This window comes from Lissotriton vulgaris, chromosome 9 (genome assembly GCF_964263255.1).
Source record: "Lissotriton vulgaris chromosome 9, aLisVul1.2, whole genome shotgun sequence".
NCBI lineage: Eukaryota > Metazoa > Chordata > Amphibia > Caudata > Salamandridae > Lissotriton > Lissotriton vulgaris.
The window spans coordinates 938,929,931-938,953,973 of NC_141697.1; the positions used below are offsets into that span (position 1 = coordinate 938,929,931).

Below are 24,043 nucleotides of genomic sequence, written 5' to 3' on the forward strand. Positions count from 1 at the left end.
CTTAGTTTATCCACAGCCCACCTAATGGCTAAGCACTCCCGTTCAATCGTAGGGTATTTCCGTTCCCTGGGATGCAACTTACGACTCAGGAACAGTACAGGGTGTTCGTTACCATCCTCCCCCTCCTGTGACAATACAGCCCCAATTCCTACCTCCGAGGCATCAGTGGCTAGCGAAAAGGTTTTGCTGTAGTCCGGCGGAATCAACACTGGGTTCGTAGTGATAGCTCTTTTCAGTGCCTCGAACGCTACCCTGGCCTCCCGGGAGGGTTGACGCAACTGAGAGGGTTTGGCTGCCTGGCTGAGGAGATCCGTCAAGGGGCTGGCAGTGGCCGCAAAATTCTCTATAAAGCGTCTGTAGTATCCAATTAGACCTAGGAATCCCCTTAATTCTCTCTTGGTGGAAGGGAAAGGGGTCTGCATGATAGCCTTAACCTTCTCTTCCTGAGGGGCGATGACTCCCTCTCCTAGCAGGAAACCTAAATACTTGACCCTGGGAAACGCCGCTCGCGATTTTTTTGCGTTAACATGCAAACCTGCTTTATTCAGGGCCTGAAGTACTTCCTGCACATGTCTCAAATGTTCCTCCCAGGTCTTACTGAATATCACTATGTCGTCTAGGTAGACGGAGCAAAACTGTTTCAGGTCTGATAGGACATGATTCATTAACCTTTGAAAGGTGGCTGGTGCCCCATGTAAGCCAAAGGGCAACACATTGAACTCGTAGAGTCCCTCCTCTGTGGCAAATGCCGTTTTTTTTCTGTCCTCCTCTCTCAGGGGCACCTGCCAATAACCTTTTGTAAGGTCGAGCGTTGTTATATATCTTGCCTCTCCAATCCGTTCAACTAACTCGTCCACTCGTGGTATGGGGTAGGCGTCGAAGGCCGATATGGCATTCAAAGCCCTGAAATCCATACAAAAACGAGTGGAGCCGTCTGGTTTTGGGATCATCACAATGGGAGATGACCAGTTGCTGTGAGAGGGTCTGATGACTCCCAACTTGAGCATTTCTTCCACCTCCCTTTTGACATCCCCTCTCCTAGCGGCCGGAATCCTGTATGGCCGTTGCTTGATAATCTTCCCTTCCTCTGTCAGGATTTTGTGCTCTGTCAGATGAGTCAGCCCCGGGAGGTCTGAGAATATGGAGGAAAAGGGACGGAGAGTCCTTAACAGGCTTTCCTTTTCCTGTTCTGTTAACTCCGGGTTGACTGGTAACTGGTCTAAGGTACTTTGGGACTTACAGACTGGTAAACCAAAATGAGCTGCTCTTGGAGGGGGTCCTATCCACTTTTTCAGAAGGTTTATGTGGAAGGTTTGGCTTCTGGAAGGGGACAACTGGACTCTATAGGTAGTTCGGCCTATGGTGTCTATCACAGGGTAGGGGCCTAGCCACTCGCTTTTAAACTTCTGTGTAGAAGAAGGAAGCAACACCAAGACCAAATCGCCCTTTTCTAGAGTACGCCATTTTTTTCCCTTATCGTAGTAGAATTTCTGTTTACGTTGTTGAGTTTCTGCATGGGAATACGCTAAGTCTCTGAGCTTTCCCAACTTGGATTGGAGTTGTTGAGTGTATTCCAAGAGGGATCTTTGTTCCTCTATGCCTTCCTGTTCCCATGCTTCCTTGGTTATTTCTAGCAGGGACCTAGGTTGCCTTCCATATAATAATTCAAAGGAGGAACATCCCAAGCTACTTTGGACTTGAGCCCTTAACACATATAGTGCTAGGGGAAGAAGCCTGTCCCATTCCTTACACTCTACAGATAACATCTTTTTCAAGGTTGTTTTCAATGACCGATTATACCTCTCAACGAGGCCATCCGTCTGAGGATGATATGCCGAGGTTTTTATTTGATGCATATCTAACAGTTTGCACACTTCCTTCATCAATTTTGATACAAAAGGAGTACCTTGATCCGTAAGGATCTCTTTAGGGAATCCTACTCTTGCGAATAACTCTACCATTCTGTCTGCTATGTTCTTGGTAGTGGGAGTTTTCAATGCAAAAGCCTCAGGGAACCTCGTGTGATAGTCTACTATGACTAATGCATAAGTGTTTCCGCTGGAAGACCGGGGTAAGGGGCCTATAAGGTCCATCCCCACCCTTTCAAATGGTTTACCTATGAGAGGCATCGGTTGCATAGGGACAGCTTGGGGCCGCGTCAGGTTTTTCTTTTGACATATGGCACATTTCTTACAGTATAACTCCGCCTCTTTATACAGGCCGGGCCAAAAGAAATGGCGCACAAGATTTTGGGTGGTTTTTTCGGCCCCGGAATGACCGGCTGTAAGATGTGCATGGGCATAATACAGGATCTGTTCCCTGAAGTCACACGGTACCACTAACTGAAGGCCTTCCCCTGCCTTTCCTTCTCGATACAGCAAGTCATTCTGTATTACAAATCTGGGGAATGTAGCATGGGTGAGAGTTTGTGCCACATGAGCAGCCTCCCACGCATTCATCAGTGTTGCGTCGTTGGCTTGTGCAAACCTGAAATTCCTATCCAATACCCACGGCTCCTTTACTAGGTAGGAACTGGCTGTTTTATTCTGAGATGACAGTTTGTCTTTGAAAAGTGACATAAAGTCGGGGTTATCAATACCCAAAATGATATCTTCCGGCAAAGATGATATGACCCCAACCCTAATTTGTACCGGGGCTCTATCCTGAGGTTCTATGACCAATTGTGCTACCGGATACGGTCGCACATCGCCATGGACGCACCTTATGTGTACTTGTTCGTTAGGAATGATCTGTGTAGGTCTAACCAGTTTCTCCTGCACTACAGATTGTCTACACCCTGAGTCTAACAACCCTCGTATCGTCTTATCGTTGATCCGGATACGTACATAAAAGGATGGACCCATTTCTGCTGAGTACATAACGGCTCGGGGAATATAGCCAACCTCCATTGGTTCTTCGGCTGGTTTCCTTTTGGGACACATCCGGGCGATGTGTCCCCACTCCCCGCAGTCAAAGCACTGGGGTCCTTTCAACGGTACGTTATCCACTCTCCACGGTTTTTGCCTGACAGGAGGGGGTAGCTCTGGTTTCTTTTTGTCATTCTTCATTGTGACTGGAGGTTTACTGGGTTTTTCAGAGTCCCAAGGAAAAGTTCTGGGTTGTGCTCGAGAATAATTAGTGGCCATTTCAATGGCCTGGGCTACGGTTAAACCAGAGTGCTGGCGAAGCCACCTTTGCGTTCCGTACGGCAAGGCCTCCATAAATTGTTCTAGTACTATGCTGTCCATAACATCTTCTTTGCTTCTTTGACCAGGTTTAAGCCATTTCTCCGCTGCCATTTTCAGTCTTAGATACAGCGTTTTGGGGTTTTCCCCAGCTACCCCTCTTTCCTTTCTAAACCGTACGCGGTAGGCCTCGGGGTCTAGACCTAGATGGTCCAGGATGACTCCTTTGATGGTGGCGTAGGGTGTATTACCGTCATGATTAGCGACTTGGTAAGCGGCTTGAGCCTCACCACATAACAACGGGGCTAGGAAAAAGGGCCATTTCTCTGGGGGCCATCCACACGCTAGAGCGGCTCTCTCAAAATTCGAGAGGAAGGCATCCGGATCTTCCCCCGGCACGTATTTTTGTAGTGCTACCCCTGATGGATGGGGACTTCCGAGTCTACGGTCTGAGCCGGTGACCGGGGTTTGGGCCAGTTTCTGCAGTCCCTCTATCTGGGCGCTTAGGGCATTCTTAAACAGTTCACGATCAGCATCCGCTACCGTTATCTGATTTTTTACAGCCCATTCCAGCTTGTCCTGTCCTTCAATAAGGTGCTGGATGACTTGCTCCATCAGTGATTGCTGGTGGGGGTCAGGAGATCCCACTTCTGACACCACTTGTAAAGGGGGGTCAGGCATGGACAGGACACGTTGCCGTGGTAAAGAGGGTTTTATTTTAACATACAGTTTCTTTTTCCTAAACGTAAGTCTCTCTTTGGCAAACCCTGCAGGATCCGTGATGACAACGGGGATGTATAGGTCCTTTCGTGGTCGGGATGTCAGGCCGGCGTCTCTTCCAAAGGAACTCTCGCAGGGGTTGTGCCGAAAACAAAAATAAAGAAAAAGGACCAATTACTGCCACGTCCTGATATACTTTTGTTCCCAGGTACCAGGGGTGAGGGATCACCGGTAAGTGTTACACTTTCTCTTACGGAAAACTCTGGTGAGGGACGTGAGGGTCGGGATTTACAGGGAGGGGTAGTGTAGGGATACTAGGGAGGGGTCAGGTCTTTTGAGGTGGTTGAAGCTCCCCGTCTGCCCACCCAGTTTGAGATACGGTCCCGTACCTGTCGGAGCCACACTCCTCCCTCGGGAGCGTGGCACGGCGCTGCGCGGGATCGTTGGCCTCCTGGCACGTCTTCTTCGGACAGGGCTTCACCTTGCTCGTCTGCTTCTCGTCCTCGCGTTGGTGTTTCCACTTCCCGGCGGCGATCTTCCACGACCTCCTCTCTCCGGTCCTCGCCTCCGGTGGTGACGTCACACGCCGATCTCCAAGATTCCGGTCCTTTATCCAATGAAAGGAAGGCTACGTCACCAGGGGCAGTCCCGGCGTCCTGCTCTGTATTCCAGTTAAAGGAGCCGTGTTGCATTTCCGTTGACGATGTTCCCCACGTGAAAGGTTCGTCCTGTGGAGAAGGAGCAACGATTTCTTCAGTGTGTACAGACCACCAGTTACTCTCATTACAGCCGTCCTGACTATCAGTCCTCGTCCCGGTCACCTGGTTACAGGGAGGGAGGGGGGGGGGAGGACCACAGGAGAATGCAATACATCAGAGCTCAGTTGGTGTTACATGTCAGGGCGGTACATGATCGTCCAGAGAGACTGGTTCAGGTGGCAAGCACACATCTCCCCTATATTCATTCCAGGCCCCCCACACTTTGTTCCAAGTTTGAGGTCTCCCTCTTGCCACATAGACTGTCTTCTCCCGGAACATGCACCAGTCCATGTTAGCCTTCCATTGTACCACTAGGGGGGCAGTAGACGCACCCCACTTCTGAGCAATGTCCCTTTTGGCCACCATGTTCCCAAGGGTTACCCATCTAGTCTGCGCTACGCTGTGGTCAGAAGGTTCCCACACATTCAGGAGACACCTGCGCGCTTACGCCTGTGCAATCACACCGGTAACTTCTTCCATGATTCGGTGCACCCTCCTCCAGTAGGAGGCTATTACGGGGCATTCCCAAAGGATATGTAGGAATGTGGCGAGGGCCCCGCAACCTCTGCGGCAGAGCCCGTCAGGCGAATATCCCATGCGCATCAGTCGGGGGCCCGTCACATACACCCGGTGCAAGATCTTGAATTGCACAAGGCGGAGACGGGAGGAAATTGCAACCTCCTTAGGGGAGGAGATAGCGCTTTGCCAATCTTCATCATCGAGTTCCAGGCCATCCGCCACCCACTGGTCCCGCAGGCCAAGGAGGAGATCTGTGCGCACGTTTATCAACTTTTTATATGACAGGGAGATCGCGCTATCCGGCATGTGCCCATCCAATATCCTGTCCTCCAGAGGGGAACTTTCCGGAATGTCGCCGTCTGGCGGTGTAGCCGAGAGCAGCGCATGCTTCAGCTGAGCATAACGGAAAAACTCCGTCGCACCCAGTTGGTATTCGGACTGCAGCTGGGGAAAGGTCTTAATCGTGCCCTTGGAAAGCATGTCCTCTACTCTGCTGATTCCGATGAGGTCCCATTTATCAAACCCCTTGGTGTGCCACAGTCTACCCAGGATGTCCGAATCAAAAAGGGGGGTGAACCTAGTTAGTGTGCCCTGCCAACCCTGTGCCCTGGTGACCGCCCGCCATATGTGGACCGCCGTACGTGTAGGGCCCGTCAACCGCCGGTCGAAGGACTTCGAATATAGGGCCCGATAATAGTTGCCGTCACCCATTAGCCACCTATCCATGGCATAGCCGGGACTACCCACAGGGCCATAGAATCCATGGTTAAGGGCTGCAAGTTGAGAAGACCAGTAGTAGCGGCGCACGTCCGGGAGGGCAATGCCGCCGTCATACCACGGAAGCGTGAGTTTGTGGATGGCAACACGAGGTCGACCGTCCCAGAGAAGGGTTCGCAGGAGGCCTTCGAGGTCTCGGAAGTAGCGCGCCGGGACCGGATCTTGGGCATTCTGCAGGGCGTACAAGAACCTGGGCAGGGACACCATCTTGAACAACGCAGCACGGCCAAGGAGAGAGAGTGGGAGCTTGCGCCAGCTGTCTACATCGCGTTGCAGACGCTGGAGAGGAGGGAGTAAGTTGAGGTCATACCGTACCTTGGGGTTACCGGAGATGTGGATGCCCAAGTACTTAAAGCTACGTGTGGCAATCTGGATATTACAGCCCCTGGGAAGTCGCGGAGTATCTCCTTTAAGGACGTATAGGGACGACTTGGCCCAATTTATAATCAGTCCCGAATAACGTCCAAAGAGTCTAAGGATGTCACAGGCCACGATGAGGGATTTGCATGGGGAAGTCAATTAAAGTAAAATATCATCGGCGTACAAGGACACCCTGTCTTCAAAGCCAGGGGCTCAAGGAATACCGTGTAAGTCAGGGTGCACACGCAGTAAGGCTGCGAGCGGTTCTAGGGCCAAGGCGAACAATAGAGGTGACAGGGGACATCCTTGTCTGGTGCCCCGATGTAAGGGGAATAGCGTCGACAGGCGGCCGTTGACCGTGACATTGGCCATCGGTTCGGCGTATAGTAGCTTCACCCAACTCACAAAGACTGGCCCGAAGCCAAGTTTGGACAGCACCGCCCAGAGGTATGGCCATTCGAGAGAATCGAACGCCATCGTGGCGTCAAGGGACGCAAGGACAGCTGGCTCGACGAGGGTATGGGCTCTAGCCATGACTCCATGAAGGCGCCGCAGATTGAGGGCGGTGTTGCGGTGGGGGATGAAGCCCGATTGGTCAGGGTGGACGAGATCGCCAATAACACCAATCAGCCGGTTGGCGAGCAACTTGGCAAGGACATTAGGTTCCACATTCAGGAGGGAGATCGGACGGTACGATCTGCAGACGTCTCGTGGTTTACCCTCTTTGTGGATGACCACAATAGTAGCCAACCTCTGATCCAAGGGGAGACGGCCCCTCTCAAAGGATTCTAGGAACATTGTCCGCAGGTGCGGAGACACCGCGTCCGGGCGGATTTTATATAGTTCAACCGGGATACCGTTAGGCCCGGAGCGCAAGGAACGGATCGCCAGAGCAATTTCGTCGGCGGTGATCTCCCTATCTAAGTCCGCGCGGTCATCCTCGGAAAGGCAGGGAAGTTCAATCCCCGAGAGGAAAGCCGCCGAGTCCGCCTCCGAGAAGTCCGAGGCGGACTCATAGACCCCCTGAAAGTAGCTAGCGAAGGAGCCGACAATGGCATCAGGGTCCGTAAGGACCACTCCGTCATCACCCAAGAGTTCAGGCACCACGCGGCTGGCCATCTCTCTCCTGTCCAACCAAGCCAGCAACTTCCCAGCCTTGTCGCCGACATCATAGACACGGCCTTGCTGCTCTTTAGCCAGAGTAAGTGCGGCATTCGTGGCAAGGTCATGGTATTCCGCTTGCTTCAGCGAGAGGGCATGCAAAATCGAGGGGTCTGGTTCGGGCCCCAGCTGGGACTCGAGACTCAAGACCTCCTGCTCAACATTCAGCAAGTCGGAATCCCTATTCCGACGGGCCTCCGCAATGATCGCCTGGGCTTCACCTCGGAGCACCGTCTTAAAGGCTTCCCACAACGTAACGGCCGATTCAACCGAGCCCATATTTTCGATGAAATAAAGGTCAATGGCTTTGGCTAGGAGGGAGCGGGACTTGATGTTGCGAAAATACCACGGATTGACCGTAGCCGGTCGTTCCGACAAGACCACGCCAAAGTCAAATGAGACCCACAACGGGGAGTGATCAGAAATGCCCCGCGCTAAGAAGCGGGCTTCGGAAACGGCCGAGGCGTGCGATGCCAACGTAAGGATGTAATCAATGCGGGAAAGGCTCCCATGCGCACCCAAGAGGAAGGAAAATTGGCGGAGTGTCGGATGCAGAAGACGCCATCCGTCCACCAGGCCCATAGACTCAAGGAAGGAGGGCAGCCACATCTGTGAGCTACGCAAGTCACGAGGCGGTTGGCGATCAAGCAAACCGGAGCAAACCGAGTTTAAGTCCCCCCCCCAACTATTAACAGGCCAGCCAGCATAGACAAAATGGCACCACCAAGGTCCTGAAGGGTACTGGATTGCAACCCCGGGGGGACATATACAGAAAACAACGTAAGGGAACGCCCTTCCCATCTTCCCGCCACAGCGGCGTAACGCCCTCTGTCATCAATCAGGGTGACATCTATTTCTAACGGAAGGGACGCGCGCATGAGGATGCCCGCCCCCCGGGATCCGGAAGAGAACCCCGAGTGAGCCACCATTTTGTAACCTTTGCGATTCAATGCCTTGCACGTATTACCCACCAAATTTGTCTCTTGAAGGAGGACAATATCAGGCATGTGACGTTTAATCAGTTGTATCACCACCCCTCGTTTGACTCGGTCGCCCAACCCGTTAACATTCCAACTGAGAATCCGTAACTTCCTACCCCCCATCACCCCGCAGCCCACCCCACCCAGTCCCACAAGACACCCACGTCAAATACAGTTCAGGAGCATAAAAGACCCATTGCCGAACATAGTAAAGAAAGGAAAAACCAACAAACAAGAGAACTGTTCCCAACACACCCCCCACCCTGCACCCCTGCATTAGACTAAATAGCCCCCCCAACCAGCAGTGTGCCTGTCGCCCCATTAACTAATCTACGAAAGACCCAGAGGAGTGAGGAATCTCCATGAATACGCCCCGCCACCCACCCTGTAAGCGAAGGAGAGTCAGTTCTGTTACGAGTACCATCTGCGGCAGTCATTCGAGGCGGGGGTGCCACCAGCCCCGTGTTTAGTCCTGCTGTTCTGCTCCACCAGAGGCGCCTCCACCATTATCTTCATGTTCCTCCCGACGAGGCGAAACAGTGTCCAGCCATTCACTGACGTTTTCAGGAAAGTCAAAGAAAAGGGCACGTCCCTTATGCTCAACACGAAGTTTAGCGGGGAACACCATAGAGTACTTGAGATCCATATCCCTGAGGCGCCTTTTCACCCCCGCGTAGCTCTGGCGTTGGCGCTGTACCGACCTGGTGAAGTCCGGATAGAAATGCACCTCCGCATTCTGGTATTGGAGTGGCCCATGTGATCTAGAAGCTTGGAGGATCGCATCCCGATCTCTAAAGTTGAGGAGGCGCGCCACAATCGGCCGTGGCGCCACCCCAGTCTTTGGCGGGCCACCCGGTACCCGGTGGGCACGTTCCACCGAGAAAAAGTTGCTGAGTCCAGAGGGTGCCAAATGATTTTTAACCAAGTCCTCCACAAACAGGTCCGCCGCGGCATCCTCGGATCCCTCCGGCACGCCGACTATGCGGACATTCTGCAAAGGCAAGGTGCCCCCAAGTCCGGGTCCGCAGCCACAAGGCGGGCAACGCCGAGAAGACAAGACCAGGGTGCAGAAGGCGCCAGCTGGAACACTGTCACTCCACCAGTTGGGGCGGCAGGCGGTCGCTACGCAGCCTTATTGTGCGAAGTGGCGAAGTCCGGAGGGACAATGGCACCGTCACGGAGCGGAGTTTAGCTCGACGTAACTCTGCACAGGAAGCACCGATTTGGAAGCTGGTTGCAGTCCCCGCCTCAGCAGACCACCAGCAAGAAAGTTCCACCAACGTGGATCAGGATTTCATGCAGGATAGTTGCGGTGGGTCGGACGGTCCACGGAGCTCCGAGCTTACGCGGCCATCTTGGTTGCTCGCGAAGCTCCTCCTCTATTTTGCCTTTTCTTGTTGCATAATTTGGTGAACCTTCCCGCATAATTTGGTGCTCCAAAACCCCAGATTAGCAGTGATCCTATGTATAGTATAATTTTCCCTGTCTTCATACTCTTTAAAGGGTATCCCCAAAGACAAGGAAGTAAAGGGACTGTCCTTGCAGCAATTAGCATAGTCGGCAGCTATGTGGGTTCATGCCTGCACTGCAGGGGGCACAGCTCCAAAACGGTCACTCCATGTTTAACAGTCACGGAGCTACGTCTCCCGGTACGGCTATTTATAGTTACAAAAGGATGTACACAGTACTTGCAAAGCAAAACTAAAATTGCAGGTCCTCTGTACCACAGTACCTGTTTTTTTCTGATAAGTGCTGGTACCCTCCAATTAAAAGTATTACGTTTCTCTTGACAAGTTCAGGTACTCTCCCTCTTAAAATAGATACTCCTCCAGGAGTCTTTTCTGCTACACGCCAAAATATGTGTGTCTTGTCATGACCATGAAGGATATTCTTGGTGTTTTGCCACGCTCAAAGTCCAAACAATCCCAGGAACCATACCACAATTCATAGAAAACAAGTGTCTCTCTCCTCTACCTTATGCAGTATTCCTTGTACCCCGCCCCTCTTCCAAATTTCCCCTGAAGTCTTCTTACATCGTTGGCCTCCTTTCCTCGTCATAGGAAACGAGCATTGGCATAGCCAATAGGTCTCGCCTTTGGGACCTTTTAAGTCCTTAGCGATGCAATAGTTGTTTTCTTTTTTTTTTTTTTAAGTTTTCATGAGCGCTAGCTTGACCCGTAGGTAGCAGAGCGCTTTACATACATACTGTAAAAAAAACAGACGGAAATTGCATTACATAGTAGGCAGGCAGTAAGGTAGCAAACCAGGGATAAAAAAATACAGCATGAAAAATAAGGTGGTTAACACAGTCCGGTCACCAACTATCCGTGAATGTCAAGAGAGGAGTAAACTCGGATAGTGAAGTCTAGGCTAGTTGACGTTGGTCAGGAAAGTATTTAAGGAGATGAAGTTTTAGGTCCCTTTTGAATCAGGAGAAGGAGGGGTTGCATCTGAGGACTTAAGGAGAGCATTTCACATCCTGGGAGCGTTGCCAGAAAACAATCAGTATTGTGTGGTTTTCTTTAAAAGTTTTGGAGGAATAAGGAGTGAGTTGCAGCTTCTCAGAGTTCTGGATGGACCTGCTCTTACCAGTTTGTTGTTCAGGTAGTTAGGGGCCGGAGAGTGAAGGGTTTTGTGTGTGATGCAGGCCAGCTTGTAAATACACCTCCCTTCAATGGGAAGCCAGTTGAGGGAGTTGAGAGCTGGAGTGATGTATTCAAATCTTTTTAATCCAGATACAAGTCGAGCAGCCATGTTCAACACTGCCCTGAGAGTGGCTAGGTGAGCTTTTGGAGTCCCTGTTAGGATGACGTTCCCGTAGTCGATTTTAGAGCGAACTAGGGATTGGATTACTCTCTTGAGGTCATCATATGGAAGAAAAGGTTTCAATTTCTTGAGGTGTTTATAGAGAAAAGAGCACTTTTTGCAGTTTTTTTTGATGTGGGCCTCCATAGATAAGTCTCTAGGCTTCACCCTTGACAAGAACTTAACTGAGTCGAATAGGACGATGGGGCAGTTTAGGGCGACCAGGTTCTTTAGCCACTCTTGGATTGGACGATGGTTGCTTTTTGGAGAGAATAGGATTAGTTCTGTTTTATCTGGGTTGAGCTTTAAGTGGTTAGCATTGAACCAAGTTTGGATCTCGGTTAGAGTGGCATTGAGCTGTCGGATGTCGCTGGGAGACTTGATTTTGATGTTGTTGCACCAAGGATATTGTGCTGTATAACTAAATACTTATAAGGTCCCAAAAGCGAGACCTAGTGGCTATGCCAATGCTTGTTTTTTTTGGGTCAATGCTGTCGAGTATCTGCATCCAGCATTGCTTTTCTTTTTTTGTCCAATCTGATGAGCATCTGCAAAAGGCACTGGCACAGCCAAAAGATCGACTAACGCATTCGAAGGTGAGACCTATTGGCTTTATCACTGTTTATTTTGAATACTCCTCAAACAAAATAGACAAAATCATTTTGTTGGGAGGCACACTGCACCCCGCTTTAAAAAATTGCTCACATTTTCTAAAAACATATTTTTAACTCTTTACATATTGTATAAAGATGTGAGAGAGCAAGATGTCACTGGCTTGGAAAAGTTGAAGGACAGTATCTAAAAATGCAGAGCAAGCCTGAATGTGTTTGATTATTTAAAGTACAAATGACCAAGAGACATTCTATGTGGCTTTATGAATAGGATCTACAAAATGTTCACCAAGAAATACATTAACCATGTTACTCGGCTTGCTAGTTTTCTCATAAATCTGGAGGTGTGGTGACTTTGTTTTATCGGTGACGCAATACTACTTGTTTATAATTTAAGAAATGGGATTTCTCTAAGCTGTGCATGTTTAACCCCTTGCATGCTCGTGACGGAACCATTCCGTCATGAGCCACGGTGGTGCTGTGCTGGTGACGGAATGGTTCCCTCACGGCCCAGCCGCCGCGCCTACGCGGTGCAGATTTGGCGCCTGCGCTGAGCGTTCTATTAAACGGGCGGGGCCGTGACGGAACCATTCCGTCACAAGCACAGCGCCACCGCGGCTTGTGACGGAGTGGTTCCGTCACGAGCATGGCGGCGCCGTGCGGCCCCCCTAGCACCGCGGCGGAATTACCGCCGCGTCCAAGGGGTTAAGAAGCAAACTCAGCCAGGTACATTGCCGAATGGCCATGGTTACCAGAATCACTAGTAATGTAATGTAGCACGGACAACCATAGACTATTTTACAGCATTTCCGCAGTTTTTTTTTTAGGTCTAGCCTGAGCCAGCGCATGCGCTGCTCTGCGAGACATTTAGCAAACAGGCTTTTGAAAGTGCTACCAGAGGCTTTTGCCGGCCTCCAGCGTGCAGGCACGCGCGCGCGCATGTGCACAGGCCATCTGGCTTTTGTAATGGCTCATTAAGGCTTACAATGCTCTGTCTCTCTGCTCTCACTACCCCTTCCCTCAGCTTAATTTCCTATCACTTTCACGGCTGCATCAGTTTCACGGCCGCAGGGCCCATGCTTGTTTACATTGAGGCACGCACATACGTTTTGGGGCGGCATGCGCCCGCTTTTGTATTAATACATTTAACATGCTTACATACAGTACGGCGTCCGCATTTGTTAACACAGGGGTGAATATTTGTGGTCTCATTTCATACTGCCCCTAACCCTGTTTCATGACTCACCGAGGGGCATACTCGCTCTCTTCCTGTCCTACGCGCCCCACCCGTCACTTTACTCCCTCCGTCCCGCTCTGCCTCAGCGTCGGACGGGACCGGTCTCTCCCACAATGTCGCAAGATGGCAGAGCTGAAGGTGACTGTCTCACTCTCCTCTGTACCGTGGTCTCATCGCATACTGCTCCTAACTCTTTCATGACTCACCGAGGGGCATACTCGCTCTGTTCCTGTCCTACTTTCTCCTTTGGCCCTCCACCGTCCCCGGGCCCGTCTGTCTCTCCTCGCGCGGGAACTTGCTCCTTTGGTCTCAGTTCTAATCTCTTCGCATTCTCCCCCTGTGTCCAGGCTCAAGCCCCGCCTGAAATGTTGTCCCTTGTACTATGGTCCCAGTTCCCTCCCCCGGGTCCTCTGAATCTTCACCCCCTTCCTGCCCACTAGCTGTGTCCTTCTCTAGCCTCACACTTCTCCACACGCCGCCATCATCTTTAAATTCTGTCGCTGCAGCCAGGCCTTGCAGACAGTAATATTTAAAGCGTCTGGTGGGGTACGGAGGCTTTGCGTTCAAGCAGTGGCGCTGTGGTTCTTTCCAGGCCCTCTTGAATACCCCCCAAGCTGTACTACGACCGAGCACTCCGTCCGTAGCTTATGGCCGTTTTTTGGCAGCCAACAGCACAAGGCTTGCCTCCCGTCCTCTTCTTCCCTTGTACTCGACCCTCTCAGTTCTCGGCTCCCCGCGCATCTCGAAGCTCACGTTGTATTTACAGTTTCTTAACACAATCTTTATCTCACCATCCACCCGGCACAATTTCTTGTACAGACACACACCGCCATAAATCGGAGACTGCCACACCGGACCACCATGTGCAGCATCTTATCACTGGGGAGTTCTGTGCACGCTCCCACCCAAGCAGGCTCATAGCAGTTGGTTATCCAGATTGTTTTTTGTTTTTTGAGGCACTCGACATGCAAACACCCACCCCCCATCCTCAACGCACACATAACTGTAAGAAAGAGATAAACAGCTCCGCTTGTGTTTCCGTAAGAGAATCGGTGGGTGAGCCGGAGTCCCAGCCCCTGCTTACTCTGTCAGATCTGCCCAACCGGTTTTAACTTTATTAAAAAAACGAAGCTTGCCAAAGAACACAAGGCTTGCTGCTCCCTCCCTACACATCCAGGCATTGTGTGCTGCTCCTCGATGGAGTTTGTGTGATTGGCACACGTGCTGTGAAAACACTCCCAGGCGCTTCCTAAACACCCCCTCATAAAGGTGTTATGGAGACGTACATCTGTTTCATATTTGGATGATGTCTCCTGTCCCTGCTGTTACACAAAAAACCTCTGTCGGGCATGTTTGCCAAGGCAGCGTGCACTCCCCCTCGTCCAGTCACGGGGGCACACATGCCACAATGTGGAGAGCCAGCCCAAAAACACGCACCAGACTGACTACTCATACTGTTTATACGGAAGACTCAGTTTTTTTTTACCAACGAACAATGTTTCATATTTGAACCAGTCTCCCTGCTAAAGTGTCCCTAAAGCCAACTCACGATGACTCAAGGCAGTGCCCCCACGGTTCTCCCCAAAGACGAGAGCCCCCAGTTGCCTAATAGAGTTACCTATTTATCGTCATGTTTCAGAAATATGTTGTTGCAGAAATAATATTAACCTGATGGGGCTGTTTTAGCTTGAGAAAGTAAAAAAAAAAATGTTTCTACATTTTGCCTAACAAAGGGGGTTTCTGTGTCCACCACAGCAGGAGTTAACATATGTGAGGAACGTAACCAAACACAGATAAACACATACTTAGTAACACACAGAAAGCACACACTCGCACATATAAAAACACTCATAGAAACAAGTATAGAAGACACACAAACACCATTCACACCCAAGACCAAAGATACACAGGCACACAATGGTACGCAATATATTTATATATACGATAAACACAAGTATGCAAGAACACATACAAGCACCTATACAGACTCGCAAGCACGCATACAAGACTCAGGCACACACAGAACGGCACCAAAACGCAGGTCAGCACACACACATGCAACCACATTTACAGTATGGGCATATAAATATTCCCCGCGTTTCTCTTTAGCACCAGGACGCACAGCACCCAAGCCAGTGCAGTGTGCATCCCTGCCCAGCTCTCTGGGTGCAGCAGGACACACTGCATCCAAGCCACAACTAGCATTGGCATAGCCGATAGGTCTCACCTTTGGGACCTTATAAGTGTTTAGCCATGCAACGGTTGATGTTGCACCCAGGATATTGTGCTGCATAACTAAATACTTATAAGGTCCCAAAAAACGAGACCTATTGGCTATGCCAATGCTTGTTTTTTTTTTGGTCCTGTGTAGTATTCAAATAAGATCCATAATATTTCAAAATAGGATTTATTCCTGGAGTAGTAAAGAGCACGTCTGGCCAGGTAAGCTGATAGAACAGACTGTCCAGCTACATTCCAGACCAACTACAATATGGAACATAGAACAATACACATACTCAAATGACTCCACTAAATTAAAAAGATATTTACCCAAAACCATATGCTACACATCTTCCCTTTTTTATAGAAAAAAAATAGAAAAGAAAAAAAAAAAACCTAATAACAGATAAATTCATTATACCTTTCAAGTTTTTTAACACCTCGCTCAAAAGAGGATTTCACACAAGAAGAAGATGTGGCAGTGTTTGACATTTCATTATCACTATTTGCATTACAAGGAACATCATCACAAGGCGAATTAAAACCATCTTCTGCATTTTCATAGCACCAAAAATACCTGCGAGGACTTGACACTGGATGTGCATCCTGAGAAGTGGACATAGGTATATCATTGGAATGAGCTAAAGCTAAACGGCTCGTGTGCCATTTTTCACCATTTTCTAAAGTCACAGAATTATGATGAAGTTTTGCAATCTTTTTTGGTATACTAAACATGCTATTACCCTTAGGTACTTTCTTAGCACTTTTAATACTAACCCATTGACCTACTTTTAAATTTACAGGTTTGGAACCATGTTTCGTATCATAATAAACTTTGTTCTTGATTTGTGAACAAGCTAAATTAGCCCTAACGCCATTTTAAATCACAAATAGACATTTCATTTAGTTTCATCCAACCTGGATTAGTCTTGGAAAACGGTATCCTACACCTCATGCGAGGAAAAAGGACTTTTTCCTAAAGAAGAATGAGGTGTTACTCTATAAGCCCACAGCATTTTTTTTAGTTCGCTTTCCCAAGAAAGTTTTGATTTACTACATAATTGCAAAGTACTTTTAATAACTCTGTTAAGTCTTTAAACAGTGCCGTTACTGGAAGGATGATAAAGTGGAGTTAACTTTTGTTTAATACCATTAGATGTGAGAAAATTCAACATTTCTTTATATTTAAACTGTACTCCCTCTTGTAAAAAGTTGTAGTCTAAAAAGTCAGTTACATTCTTGGTGTCTACCTTATCAACAATCTTTAGTTCAAACCACCTAGATAATACATCAACAAGAACAATTATATACTTTAAAGTACCATCAAACCTATTGATGGGGCCCATAATGTCTAAAGCTAATTCTTCCATGAAAGATTTGGAGAATTCACTACACCTAATGGTGGATTAAAAGTTTTCTTGGTTTTATAAGACAATTATATACTTTAAAGTACCATCAAACCTATTGATGGGGCCCATAATGTCTAAAGCTAATTCTTCCATGAAAGATTTGGAGAATTCACTACACCTAATGGTGGATTAAAAGTTTTCTTGGTTTTATAAGACATCTTGCAATTTATGCAAGATGATCTCACCACCCACGTCTGGTTGAGTTGCGGGACCTTTGAAGTCACGGTCGATTTTTTGAGCTTTGCGCAAGGACGTTGCGTGACGTTTAAAGTCACAAAATGATCCACAAGGCTTGGTGCTGGAACGTTGTTGCCAGATAACCTCTGCGGTCCGCGCTGACTGCTACGGAGAAACCACAATGAGGAATGCTTGGCAAAAATGACGATCCAGATAACCGTTGAGGATGGTTTGAAGACAAACAAACGATGGTGAGTAGGAAGAATGAGTATAAGGAGGGAAAATACTCCAAGTACTCACATGTCGCTTGATGAATGGAAACCACCGCAAACTTCAAATTACGTAGGTGTAGTCTCTTCATGAACATATAAAAATGCTGTAGAAAAAGATTCCCCCCCCAAAAATTGTAGTGAAAAGAAAAAAAAAATTAAAAGAAACTTGTAGTATCCCAAACGTCACCAATTGAATGTAGTATTCAAATCAGATGAAGAACCATCATATTTCAAAATAGGATTTATTCCTAGAGAAGTAAAGAGCACTTCTGGCCAGGTCAGCAGGGCCGGACTGGGAACCACAACCGGCCCTGGCAAAGTGCACAGCCGCCCCCTCCCCACACGGGGGAGGGGTCGGAGGTGCCGCCGAGCTCTATGCCGGGGCCAGTTTTCGGCCGATTTTGGTACAGAGCCAATTTTGCACACAGCAAAAACGGCCCTGTAACAAAAACGGCCCCCAGGGGCCCAAAACTGGCCCACACACCCGTGCAGCACACCGGGGGATTACCCAGTCCGGCCCTGCAGGTCAGCTGATAGAACAGACTGTCCAGCTACATTCCAGACCAACTACAATATGGAACATGGAACAATAAACATATTCAAATAACTACACTAAATTAAATAGATACTTACCCAAAACCATATGCTACATCCCGCCTACACAACGGAAGCACTGCTTTTTACAAGACCTTTTTTTTTTTTCGAACGTGGGCTAATTTGCTTCCTTCGTGTTGGCCAACCACTATTGGGCTTCCTTCTTCCTCTTTGTGTGTTTGTCTTTCCCCTGAACGCCCGCCCTCCTTGTGTTGTCCTCGATGGACTCTCGCTCCTTCCGTCGTTTGTGGTGCCTCCACACGCCATCCCGTCCTCCTGTGTGTTCGTGATGCCCCCAAAGCCGCCATCCTGCCCTCCTCCCGTTATCCACAATGCCCCCTCACCTACCCTCCTTCCGTTGTCTGTTAATCCCCCACAACAACAAAAAGAGCTATGACCTGGACATCGCTGGCTGCGAAATCGCGTTTTGTTTTTGCTTCACACCCGCCATTGTCCACGTTGACTACCGCACCCCGCCAAAAAAAAAGGGATCTGACTTGCCCAGTGCTGGCTGTTTTTTCAGCCCACACCGCAGTCTGTTGTCCAGTTGCCCCCTCACAATAGCCCTTGCGATGCAGGTGGCCCCAAGCTCCAGGGGGCCCCCCTCCACCACGATGCAGGGGCAGCTCCTGACTGGGCACAGAGCATGGGGGTGGGCGGGCACTATGTACGTTGCAGGGACAAGGGCTCAAGTTTCCTTACGCCGCTGCTCACACTCCGTCCAGTTTCATCTTGCCGTCCCTCCATCACCTTTCATGAAAAACACTTTTCAAACAGAAAACATTGTACCCATACGTTTTGTTGAAAAGCCACAGTAAGAGGCTGCTTAAACGAAGCGATGTCCTCACGTGCAGTTCCGTCAGTACCCTTAAATATCCAAGCGTGCCCATGCGTGTTGAGGAAATTTATTTTCTTGCATGGAAATAATTATTCAAAATTATACTACCAGAAACATTTTGTAAAATCATAACTGTTAGAAATGGGATCCCTGGCTGGCCAGGGCTTGCGCCAAAGTCAGTCAGAGACCACCACTCCTAAGTCAGGGCAAGGGAGTTACACACCAAGATAACCCCAGCTCACCCTCTAGGTAACGTGGCGCGAGCAGCAAGGCTAAACTTGGAGGCGATATGAGTTAAGTATTTGCGCACGCACCCCAGCAACAACACCCAAGGCCCACCACAAAGGAAACTCCACACAAGGTTATGTAAAAATAGCCTTTGTATTACACCAAAACACATTCAATAAAAACACACACTTTACAATGTGCCAGGGGCACGGGCAGAATTTACAGGGGATATTTACAAGACCGGGCCACCTGGACCACTGTCAGGAATCAGCACTTTTAGAAGTAGCACTTAGAATGTAAAATTACATTAGCACAAAATAGCACACAACCAGTAATCACTGGTAACCAGGACCTCACTAGCACCACCTGTACTAGGGAGAAAACAACCACCTAAGTATTACAATACCTGTAGGGGTGTAAGAACATAACACATGATGCAATGCATAACATTCATTCAGAGGTGTAAGGAGGGAAGACACATGATGCAGAACCTACATGCAGAGGTGTACAGGACAAAGCACATGACGTATTACCAACACATTCAGAGGTGCAAGAACAGCAACCACAATAGCGCAAAATCCACATTAGCCACCACCTGTGGCAGTCCCTGTGTCCCAATGTCAGGGCCTAAACGTGGCAGTTGCCCACAAAGTGCTGGGCAACTGGTGCAAGCAAGATGGGCCAATCGTGGGAGCCTCACAGGCTCTGCAGAAATAAACAACTGTCCCCTTGAGCCTCCTCTGGGCTCTAAAACCAAAAAGATGCAGCCTCACTGGGCTGTTGGGCTCCCTCACGGGGGACCCGGGAACACTGGGGGTGCCTCGAACCTCTCACTAGGCTCCGAACACCAAATGGGGGCGGGGAGCCTCTCAGGGCTCGAATTCGGAAGGGGCGGCTTGTTGGAGTCCCTCCTGGACTCTGGATGCAATGGACAATGCCCCCAAGAGTCCTCGTGGGCTTTTCAAACAAATGTGGCGCCTGCCTTCAGCCTCTCTCAGCACTCGAGCCTCTCCGGGCTCGTGAAGCAAGGAAATGCCCCCAGAGATCGTGGGAGCGGCCCGCTGCCAACCGGGGCCGCTCTGAGCACACTGATTGCCACCTCTGGACCCCCGGCCCTTCCCTGAGCAGAGGAGCGACCCGGAGCCCGCCCACACTCACCGGCTGTTGGAGGCGGCGGCTCCTCGCGGCGTCAGCTCCTCTCTGCTGGGCTCTTCTGGGTGGCGGCTCCTCTCGAGAGCTCCCGCTCCTCGGGGGCTCTCTCCACTCTTCTCCCTCTCTTCCTGGGGCTCTACCTCACTCTTGGGGGCCCCGGGGGGACGGACGACCAGGCGCCGGCTCTCTTCTCACCGGAGCGCGGGGTGAGCTCCCGTCCGCTTCCGGTTGTCTCGATGTCCCGCCCCGGCCTGCCTGACTTCCGGTCTGGCAGCCAATGGCAGCGCGACCCCTTGGCCGAGCCTCCAGGCTCCGGGGCGTGCTGCTAAGATTACTGCGGTGAATTTCGAGGGGCAATGCCGGGTGGGCACCGGCTTCAATTAATATACAAAGCGAGGTGGCACTCGCTCGAAGGCGACAATGTCCCTGGCAGGGTGGGCACCTGCCAGAGGACTCTAAAATCGTCACGCAGCGGGGCAAACGCCGGGTGGACTCCGGCTCCCAAAAGTAAAGTGCTCCTCAGCGCTAAAAGGCAATTAACAGAGCTCCCTGCGCTAAATGCAAAATAAAGCGCTCTTAAGCGCTAGAAGGGGGAAAGAAAAGCGCTCCCAGCGCTATCAATCAAATGCAGCGCCCCCAGGCGCTATAGGACAACAAAGTCCAGCAAAAGTCCTTGTGCAGGCAGGAGGGCAAGGCTGGGCCCAGAGCCAGCACACTGGGTCTCCAAGCAGGGAGACACTCCAAGTGGCGGTCCTCTGGCCCAGCGGCAGCAGCCCCCTCAGGATCCTGGAAGAGAACAGTTTCAGTGGGGACACAGCCCCATTTTTATACACCAAATCCTTTGTTCTGGCACAGGGTGGGGGCAGACCCAGTCGCAGCTGGTCCTTGAGTACCCTTGATGGCCCAACCACCCCTTTCTTTCACTGGCAGGGCTAGGGTCATCAGTCACACCACAGGGGGGGGAGCCAGCATTGTGTAGGGAAAAGCCCAGCCCATTCAGGACACAGGTACACTCCTCCCCAGCCATCAGCATGCTAATCTCCCACTCACCACCGGGGCAGACCCATCCAGACTCCTGGAGCCAGGCTCACCAGCCTGCTCCAGCCAATCACACGCCAGGCATATTTTACACTAATATGCCAACTCCTGGAAATGGCATTTCTACATATGATACACTCATGCAACACACACCATTGCGAAGCATTCACTCTCACGAGCTCGCACATATCACATTCGAACCTGTACACCCCACGCATCAGGAACTACCAGGGACACATACATTCCCCATGCATTCCTATGGGAGGGCAGGCCTATCTCATTACATGCACTCAGAGTGCGCACGCACTTTCCACTGGGACACAGTGAAAGTGCGCAGAACCCAAAAATCACCATCACCAGGTCACCATTAAAGCAAAAAGTCTAGGGGTGAACCTGCCATAAGGGCCAAGTCCAACACAACCCCATTCCAGCCAAAACGCAGGGGAGAACAATCACCACCGTGATGGACTTCCCTGCTTGGGGCGATAGAACACGGACGCGGGCCCGCAACTGCAGGGACACCCTCCTGTTCTACGCCACGGTGAACCCATGGGATTCCTTCTCAACACACTGTCTGGACCAACTGGGCTACCCCACTGGTACTCCCAAGCTGTCCGCGGCCAGGACCAGGCCCTGGGCCACCCAGGTGCCACCGGTCCTTGCCTATTCGCAGAGCGGGGGGTAGTAACCCCTGGTACATAGTAGCCATTCTCCACTCTTCCTGTCTGCAAGACAGGACTAGACTGCCACTGGTTCTCCAGCCTAGGGCCTACAACCTCAGGCGGACCAGGAGTCTCGGGGAAGGCTCTCCTCCCCCTACCTCTTCTTCTAGGGTTCCTCCTCCTCCTGCGAGGGGTACCCTTACAACGCCACTCCAACCCAGGGCTTATCCACTCAGGTTGTACCGGGGTCAGAGGTGGGCTCTCCCACCCTCTGCACCCCCTTCCAGAGGTCTGCCCTCTCCCAACTGGAGAGGTTCCTCTGGAAGAACCGGTCAGGACACTGGTTACAGTCGTCCTACCCTTCAGGTTAGGCTGAACCTGAACCTGGCCTCCCAACCTCCGGTCTAAAACCTTTGGTGGAACAATTGCCTGGCACTCCAGGACTTCTGGGGACTCGCACACAATCCCCCTGAGGCTGACACATGCCCCATGTGTCGTGTGACTGTCTGCCTGGCGCAGATCTCCCGCCTCCTGTCCACCTGACAGTGCCAAAGATCCCCCAGCACAGAAGTGGCGCCACCCGGGTCCCCCCAAGAAGATCTAGCCCAACTGGCTAGTCTCTGGTCCTCTGGTGCATCCACTGGGAAACTCATCCCCCAATCACTCCTCACTTCGGACTTCTGTGCACTCCCTCCTGGAGTAGCACTGCCGGACACTGGAACCACTGGAGCTCTAGTTACAGATGCTCCAGGTTCCCTAGACACTAGGAGATCCTCCTCAAGTGTACTAACAGGACAGCCTAGGTCCCTAACCTGGTGTGCCCTCAAGAAACCACCCAGGTTTTGAGATAGGGCTTCGGGCCTTTGGGGACTCAGCCTCCCACTGACTCCTGCTCCACTGAGCCAGGTAGTCAGCCCCTCCACCTCTCTCACTGTACTGGGACCTAGCTGGGCTACACTGAGCCTCTTCCACCACGCTGGGCTGGAAGATACCTATACCGCTACTGTTGGACTCACTCACTAGGGACTCTAAAGAACCTCTAGCACTCTCCCAGCGGTCTGCTTCATCTGCAAGCTCACATGCGTCAGACAATCCACACCCCAACAGGTGTGCGCGCAACCCTGGAGAACAACAACTGAGCAGGTGCTCCTTGACAATCAGCTCAAACAAGACATCAAAATCATCTTTCGTGTGAACCTTTACCCAATCAAACAGTGTATCACAACATTCATCCTCAAACTCCACCCAAGACTGGTGAGACCGTTTCCTACTGTCCCTGAACTTCACCCTTAACTCCTCCTCTGGGGAAACAGGCACCATACTGGGGGAACTGGGACTGGGATTTCTTACACTGAGATTTATATAGCTGCCACCACTGGACTCAACCCTCCCCGGGGAACCCAGACAATCAACACTGCGCGCAGGGGATAGTCTACCCTCCAGAGCTACTTTGCCTCTGGTGGAGGCCCTCTCAGCCTCCTCTATCCTTTCCTGCGCTAAGACCCTCTCAGTCTCTAGCTGTTGCTTCTTAACCTCCAGCTGTTGCTTTCTAACGCCCAGCTGTGCCATAGCCTGGGCAAGCTCTAACTCAAGCTTCTCTAAAGCCAGCTGGTGCTCCCTTTCTCTCCTCCTATCCTCCAACTCCTCTGGGGACAGGGAAAGGGATGAGGCGCTGCCTCCTAAGCTGGACCCAGCAAGGGACTCCCTATCTATGGGGTCCTCACTATCTGCTGGCGTCCCTGTGCTGTCATCTTCTTCCTCCTCTTCTGAATCTTCAGGGCTCCCCACAGACCCACCACCCTCATGGTGTGAGACCCGGGCCCTTTCCTCACTGCGCTCAAGATCCCACTGACCCTTTTGCCACAGGATCAGGCTGCTCCTAAGTTCGGACTGAGTGTCTGACTCATCCACCCCTATGTCTCTCTCTTCACAGAACCTTACCAACTCTCCCATACTGTATTCAAACAGATCACAGAAATCAAAAGCAGGCTCCATTCTGGCGGACGTTCTAGAGAAGAGATTACACAGGGAACCTAGGGGTCTGGGCTTAACACAGGAGTACACAATTCACAAAGGTTCAGCAAGTTCCCTCTCCCAGAGAACTCACACTCACTTGCCTAGTGCCACACACCATTCATTCACACACAACCCCCCCCTCGGACTGGTAAGGCAGTTTCTACCACCCCTGATTCCTCAACCTGACCACACGTAGCACAGGTACCAAACTCTGGGCGCGGGGCAGGGGAACAAATGTACTTGACACAATTGCACAATGATACCTTCAGGAGAAGAAAATAATGGAACTTCAAAAACAATAATGCCCTAAAATGTGGTCATCTA

General features: G+C 50.7%; 1 protein-coding gene across 1 annotated transcript in view; it reads left to right on the forward strand.

Moving 5' to 3' along the window:
- Positions 1–24,043, forward strand: part of RHOA (ras homolog family member A) — a 269,324-nt gene that overhangs the window by 57,427 nt on the left and 187,854 nt on the right. The window lies entirely within an intron of this gene.